This window comes from Montipora foliosa, chromosome 7, assembly GCF_036669935.1.
Source record: "Montipora foliosa isolate CH-2021 chromosome 7, ASM3666993v2, whole genome shotgun sequence".
NCBI classification, from domain to species: domain Eukaryota; kingdom Metazoa; phylum Cnidaria; class Anthozoa; order Scleractinia; family Acroporidae; genus Montipora; species Montipora foliosa.
This window is the reverse complement of record NC_090875.1, coordinates 13510299-13517798: the sequence shown is the minus strand read 5'-3', so window position 1 is coordinate 13517798 and position 7500 is coordinate 13510299. Positions and strand designations below refer to the sequence as shown.

The window sequence follows — 7500 nt, the reverse complement described above, 5'->3', positions numbered from 1 at the left end:
AGTGAAACCGATACAGGAAGGGTATTATAAACACAAATTTGCTCAACTAGGAAACATGCATCATTAATTTTAAAAGATTAGAATCCATGTTTTTTCACAACCGAAACATAGATTTGCATAGGAATAAAGCTTTATTTTTAATTTTGGAGATCAATGCGGCACAGGAACACCAACATTATATGCCCTGTTGTCATGTGAAAATTACTTTAGATGGTAAAATGAATTCCGTCCAATTTAGATTTAATGTACCTGAATAGCCATTTCTGCCATCATAAGTAGTTTCTTTATGCCAATAAATACCCTTGAAGAAAAAAATTATTGTTAACAGTTAACACAGCAAATATTCCATCAATTGAAGCTATGGTCCTCGCAGTTATGAACGCAATGCAAAAAGCAAGGTCGTACACGAGCCACTGGCGATCACACGAACGGAGATCATCCCATCGTCTGAAGCATGAAGCGACGAAGAGTAATGCTACTTCCCCCTTAACGGGTCACTGGTCCATTGAAAGGCTATCCCCCTGAGTGTGTCACAGGGCACCATTAATACACTTGAATGATGAGACAGCGTGGAACTAATATTCTTTTCCAAAGGAAACAACACGATAGTAGAGCCGGGTCTCCAATCAGCGACCCCCTAAGGACGGGAATTCGGCGAAAGACCTTAGACAGCAATGACCAAAACCAGGTTACTGACCAGCGGTTTTCGTTAAAACAATGGTTTACTGAGGGTGCTGAGTCTCGCGGGCTCAGAAAACCTGGTGTTATTTAAGGTTTTTGGTACGCTAATCACTACGCTACCGCGCCTCCTCACACCAGGTGCCTTCTAGTTCCCAGAGCCCCTCATCTTAGGGGTTCCTTATAACATAAAGACGATGTAGATTGTTCAAAGGTTGTTTGTTTCATGGGTTGGTGAAAACAGAAAACCGCAATATATTGATGATTGTAACTTCTCTGACACTAATGTACCTTTGTTGACCAATATTTCTCTCGATTTCTTTGACTTCGTCGGCATCAAACAACTTAACGCCCTGAACAAAACACAAATATCACAGCTTAAAAGCATGCAAACCAGATACAAAGGCTCCCACAACCCAGGCTTTGGCTATGCCAACTAGCTTGCGAACGTTTCTGTTAAGTTTGGGAAACAACTTGAGGTCTTCCTTTATCACTCGCTATTGGTAGCAATGAAAAGCTGAAAGCACTCTCCAAAGTGCTTTCAGCGAGATAACTAATATCAATGCCAGGACTCGAGGTAGGACTTCAGCCAGGATTCGAGCTGGGACTCGAGTTAGCACTCGAGTTCAACCCATGGACACGGGACCCGAATTACCTGGGAATATTGATTACTGAAACCGTCACCTCACAAATCGACCATCACACCGCTAGCTGCTGAGGGGCAATATTTTAAACACAATTTGATAATGCTGTATAATCAAACGGCAACAAACAATGTTAAACACTTCACAAATTTTAAAATCAAAACTTAGGCCCAATTAATCTAGCTTAGGCCTAATTACTCTTCAGCAGCGATATTCCATGGGAGACTTAAATTAATCTTTTTTTTTAGAGAGCGACGTCTTGATTTCCAGTCTTGATCTCGAGGCCTGGCTCGAGTCCTAGCTCGAGTCCTGGCTCGAGTCCGAACTCGAGTCCCGGCTCGAGTCCAAACTGAAGTCCCGGCTCGAGTCCGAACTCGAGTCCCGGCTCGAGTCCGAACTCAAGTCCCGGCTCGAGTCTTAAGGAGAGTCCCAGGTCGAGTCCTGACTCGATATTTAGGTATCCTCTTTCAGAGCACTTGAGAAAATGCCTTCGAGCTAACGTTGACGAAAACCCACTCAGAGCAGAGTTTAAATGGTGCTGCAAAGAACCGCCTCTCATTTCATCGTTGTAAAACGTGACACGGTTTAATAATGATCTTTTCTCCTCCAGAAATTTCTATAACAGAGTTGCTTGAGGTCCATAAATGCTTTTATTTCCCCTTTGCTCTTCCCCCGTGACTCTTTTCATCGATAAACAGCTTTCATAAACCCTAACCCTAACTGTCTGTTCAATAATTCTCTCTATATAAACGAGAGATTAGGAGAGTAATGTGAGACAACAATGTTGAGTGCTACTGACCTGAAACACTGATTTGAGATGATCAGGTGAAGACAAGCAGGAAACATGAATGACGGTGTTCAACGCTTCTACAATTCGCATGGTTTCCAATACGTCGCAACAGCTAGTTGTTCCGATAATGATTAGCTTGCGACCCTAAAATCCAAGGAGAATGTATGGTGAACATCACCCGGCTGCCCTGTCCTCTTTAATTAAGACATGCTGTTGTCGTTCTTTTTGTGAAAGTTTACAGTGTCAAGCAGAGCAAGGGGCAAAATAGACATAAGGAAAACAGGAGAATGTTTTACCAAAAACTAAAAAGAAAGTAGTATATCTTTCGGAAAAAAATAGGACGAAAAAAGAATTGGTTTGCATCTTACGTGATAACGGCCATGTTGGTGTACAGAACAATGCATTAAAATGTCTTTTGAGAATTTTATTCTATTATGCAAAACTTGTGGGGCCATTTTGTATTGTTCTGTACACCAACATGGCCGTCCCACCCCGGGGATGCAAACCAAGAACGCTTTCCATTTGACAGAACTGACCAGCCAGACCGGGCATTTGGAAGGACTATTGCTACAACGTCTTCAAATTAACACGCTTCGAAGTTGATATATTCTCCTCCAGGCGAATGCGAGGGATTATCATGCAAGTGTTCATTCACATTGTTGCATTTTCTTCTCAAACTGACGGGTCTGGCCAGCCAGTTCTGACAAAAGGTAAGCGCCCCAAGAATGGATGTTTTTCACGTGACGTCCTCACCGTCATGTTGGTGGACGAAAACGAAAGATTAGCTCACTTTTTGTTCGTTCACCGGAAATTGAACATTGCAGCATTGTCACCTCGGTCTGAAGACACTGGTTGCAAACCATAAGGCTCGAGACAAAAACAAGCAAGAGCCCTAGAGAATTTGTAAGTTTGAGTTTGAGTGAGGCTCCAGCACTTACTGGAAAGGTCAGACCACAGCACCGGGAACTTCGTGCCCTACTCTTTTCGAATAATCTGTGGGTTCTTTAACGTCCCACACAGTTAATAGAAAGCTTTAGCAACCAGAAAGGCGACGGCAACGAGGACGTCACAAATTTGCAAATTTAGTGAGCAAAAGTAATAGCTTTGCACACTCTGCATATACGGAGTTATACGGTAATGGGAGTGACAATAATGGAGGGTTTTCACTCACGTGACCAGCAGCCATATTGGATTACTGAAAGAAAAGAAAGCATTTGCATAAAAATAAAGTTTAATTCCCGGAGGATTCGTTTGGTAACCATCATGGCCTCTATACCTTTGTTTTGGAACACCAACATGGCCGCCGTGACGTCATGTGAAAACGCTATATTGTCAACCTCTTTACCGTATATAACTCCGCGCTTAGTTTTTATGCGAAAGAAATAGGGGTCTGACTTGAGGTGGTCTAGTAGATTCGTCAGGGTTTAGTAATGCTTTATTTGTTGCATGTAGGAAACCGTTGCGTTCCTAGAATTTGCTAGGTTTAGGTGGTTTCACGTTTGAGGAAGAATTGAAGCTCTGACTAAAACGTCATTGAGTGATTTGTCCTTCCTGTAAGCAGTAATAGGAGCATTAGGAAAGATGCTCGTTCATGTTGATCATGGTGTTTCTGATAGGTTTGCTGCAGAGAACGCCGTATCAGGTTGCAAGACCGGTTTCGGAATACAGAGTGGATTCCCTCCTCAATTACGTGCCTTAAGGTAATTCCATTGAAAATGACGTACTATCCAGACTTTTGTCAAACTCTGCACAAATGATATTCATACACAGGACGCTGAAAAAATGCAATAAAAAGATGGGGTCACCATGCTTGTTTTCGCGCTACACTGATTCCCTTTATTCTAAGTGTTTTTTTACCAAACTACGCGAGTAGTGGTCGAAACTTGATCAACCGGAAACATTGTTATATTGGAAAAAACTACTGAATATTACTGAAAATTTGAGCTTACTTGTTTGTCTGGGCTATGATCTTTTAGTAAAGTGATTTCAAATTGATCAATCTTGCAAATAAATATAAGCAAATTGGGGCTTCAAAATGATCATTTTCCGCAAAAGGGAGAGAGCAGATTTTGACGAAATGTTCGTTGAAGGTGCTTCTTTTATAGTCCTGCGAGTGGCGTCCCTCGTTTTAATCAACCTACCCTTGTAAAATTCATTAATTATTCATAAGGATGACAGCCAACAGAAAAGCACTATTCAGGTCACATGTGTTGGTTTGTAAATCCCGATAAAGTTCAACGGTCTGAAAGCACGGGGAGGGATTAAATAGATAGCAGGGAAAGGCTGGAGTTGATGAATTTTTAATTAGTTGACTTATCAGTAAAATTAAATTTCATAAAGATTTCTAACTCGCCTAATTAGTATGCTTAACTTTAATAAAAACGAGTCCTGTAAATTTGTACAAAGTTTCTTAATCAATCAGAAGTTTAACATTTCAGTCACAACTATTAAAGCACAAACTAACAAATAAAGCGAATCGGGCGGATAACACTTTCCATTTTGCTTGGCCACTTCACAACGAACTGAATTTGCTCAACCAAAAGTTTAGCTTATTTGGTGACATGTGCTCTACTGAAACGGTCACATCTTCAACATCTTCGCATTTAAGACCGGCCATTCTAACAACTTCTGACATTGCACATTTACTTTGCCGTCGCTGCTGCCATTCCTCGAAGACTTTTCTACCCCATTTAGTGTTGTATTGTGTTGCTTTCGGAGTGGCTCCAACACTCTTCTTCTTTACTCTTTAAAGAGCGAAACCAGCCAGCCATATTTCTACCAAAATGAATTGCTAAATTCAATGCTAAACTCCTATGGGACAACTCCACGCCCACGTGGTTAACATAACAATCAAAATCTACTGTTTCATTTCACAAGTAAGATACAATATTCGCGTCCGACCTTTATGGGCATTTAAAACGGCGAGCCGCAGGCGAGCCGTTTTAAATGCCCATCAAGGTCTCCCGCTCATATTAGCAAACTTATTTTAAAGCCACAGAAATGTTCCAATACACGCATTTGCCTTTATGCCATCTTCTCAGTGTTAAGAAGGGTTTGATCAAAAGAGAGACATTTCAGCTTTCAGTACAATCGCAAAGTTACATATCTTCTTGGTAAAATTGTCGGCGAGCGAGGGAAGACAGGCGAAAACTGGCGCAACTCGCAGCCGGAAAATTGATGGAAAGGACAATTTTATGCATACAAGAGAAACTGAGGTAGGAGAGTGAATCCCTGTGCCCCGTAATAATCCAGTTTTAAATTTTTGCAGCACGTGCGAACACTATTTATAACATCGGTTCCGTCTACGGCTTGGATACATTTTGCAGGCAGAATTTCGAGCAAAATAAGCGATTTTCGAGGCGAGCATTCTGCTGGCAGAATAAGGCATTTTCCAGCAGAATTTGAGCAGAATAAGGAGAAATCGGCGGCACTAATGATATGCAAAAAAGTTGTAATAAAACTTCGAAGCGACATTCAAATACTAATGGGAAATACCTCGCGTTTGATTTGATTACTTGACCTAAAGTAAGATGAATTACAGTTTTGCTACGCATAGAGCGAGTTGCAATCGAATGTGATAAAACCAAAACCAAAGTAATTACTTTGGCCAATCAAAAAGGACGTAGACAATCCAGAAACCAATGAAAACTCGAAGTAATTACACGTAGCCGATACAAAGCGCGGGAAAATGTGCACCACGAGCCACGATTGGTTTTGGTTTCACTACTAAGTGGTAGAAAAAGAGGCGCGAGAACTTTGAACCAATCACTGAGTGAAGTAATGCAAAACCAAAGCAATTCGCCAATTACTTTCGATACTCAATTGAAAATCGCTCTAATGAATATCTAACTGCTTTTTAGAGGTTAGGCCCCGGCTTCCTACTATATTTGTTTTGGATACCGAGCAGAATTCGAGCAGAATATGTGAGTTTTACGAGCACTGCCGGCAGGCAGAATAAGCCATTTTACAAGCAGAATTTATTCATCCCCAGTCCCTTCAGAAGGACGCGTGCGAAGTATGACGTGGTTTCGAGATGGACCAATCGGCATGCATTCCATAAATAACTGGCCATGTCACCATGCACTAAGACTAGATTGAAAAAATATTATCATTGGTAGCGGGCCATGTTTGGGGGTTTAGTTTTCTTCGCTTATATTCTGTTGATGCAAATCATTCGCTGTGGTTTCTGGTTACCTTTCTCAGCTTTTTCTTCAGCAGCTCAAGTAACGCTTGTAAAACGGTGTTGGAAAATCTCGGACCAATGGTGACATAATCTAAAAACAAGAAATGAAGAACCCAGCTCTGGGTCTTTTAAGATATAAAGCCGACAGTCATTGCCTGTTTAAAACTTAAAGTGACCTGTGTTCCCTACGGACAAAAAAAAACAAAAAAAGATAAATTTCATCCCATGCGGAATACAGCTGCAAGTGAATTGTCTAAGAGAAGCCTTGTTTTCTGAGAGCTGTACAAAGCAATAATTGTCATACCTTTGGGAAATAGTCTTTTTTCTCGAGCTCCGACTCGTGTATATTGGAAAACAATGACACACTCAGGAAATTAAACGTTAACTGACTTATTTTTCCTCGAAATCAGATATGAAGCGTAGATAGTTGTATGCTTAAAGCTAGCAACCAAAATGCTAAAGATCACACATGGCTACGTAAAGGAGTCTACAGCACGCCCTCGCTCAGAAATAGAAAAGAAAACATACCCAGCAGACGCTCTATGTCATCAACAATGATACAGGTGAGATCTGACTTGTCTGCATCGTCAAATATCTACGAAAACATAAAAAAAATTAAAAGCAGAAACGGGACACCTGGACTATCTTTCGGTGATCTTGTTACATGTATATTTATGCGGAAAACTGCTTCGACTTGAATCGATAAATCAAAACAAACTGTTAGGTGTCCTTAACAGGTGTCCTTGAGGCACGGAAGGACGCCGGAACTGAACATTTCGCACGCCAGGACAGTGGTCTCTCCCAGATTTTAAAAGTAATCGTCAATCATCAGTGAAAAGACACCTGGAAGTATAAATGTAGTAAGTGACAAAACAAGTTAAAGGAAAGCAGCTAACTTCCGGTTGCTTTCGTGGCTCTCGTGCGTAAGTTCCCTTTCGAGACGTTTCTGAGCCACGAACAAAGGCCGGAAGTGAGCTGTTCTCCTATTTAAGTTATCTTGACCCAAACACATTTACATTGTTATATTGTTAAGTATGTTTTCACCACTGTAAACGAACAGTTTACAAACTTGGGAGAGGCTAGTATCCTGGCATGCGGAATTACTTCCCGTTTCCTTGCGTGCGTGATGAAGCTGGGCGACGCCGGCGAAGAAAGAGTGTTACCTATTGAAAACGATTTTTTTTTTTCATCTCCTTCCTCCTTTG

General features: G+C 41.2%; 1 long non-coding RNA gene across 1 annotated transcript in view; it reads right to left on the bottom strand.

The window, feature by feature from the left end:
• Positions 1-6392: 6392 nt before the first annotated feature.
• The window catches only part of LOC138010920 (uncharacterized), a 1529-nt gene continuing 421 nt past the window's right edge, over positions 6393-7500 (bottom strand). Inside the window, exons 2-3 of the long non-coding RNA XR_011124594.1 lie at positions 6824-6890; positions 6393-6480 (exon numbers count right to left, since the gene is read on the bottom strand). This is a non-coding gene — a long non-coding RNA (uncharacterized lncRNA). The remainder of the gene's footprint in view (positions 6481-6823; positions 6891-7500) is intronic.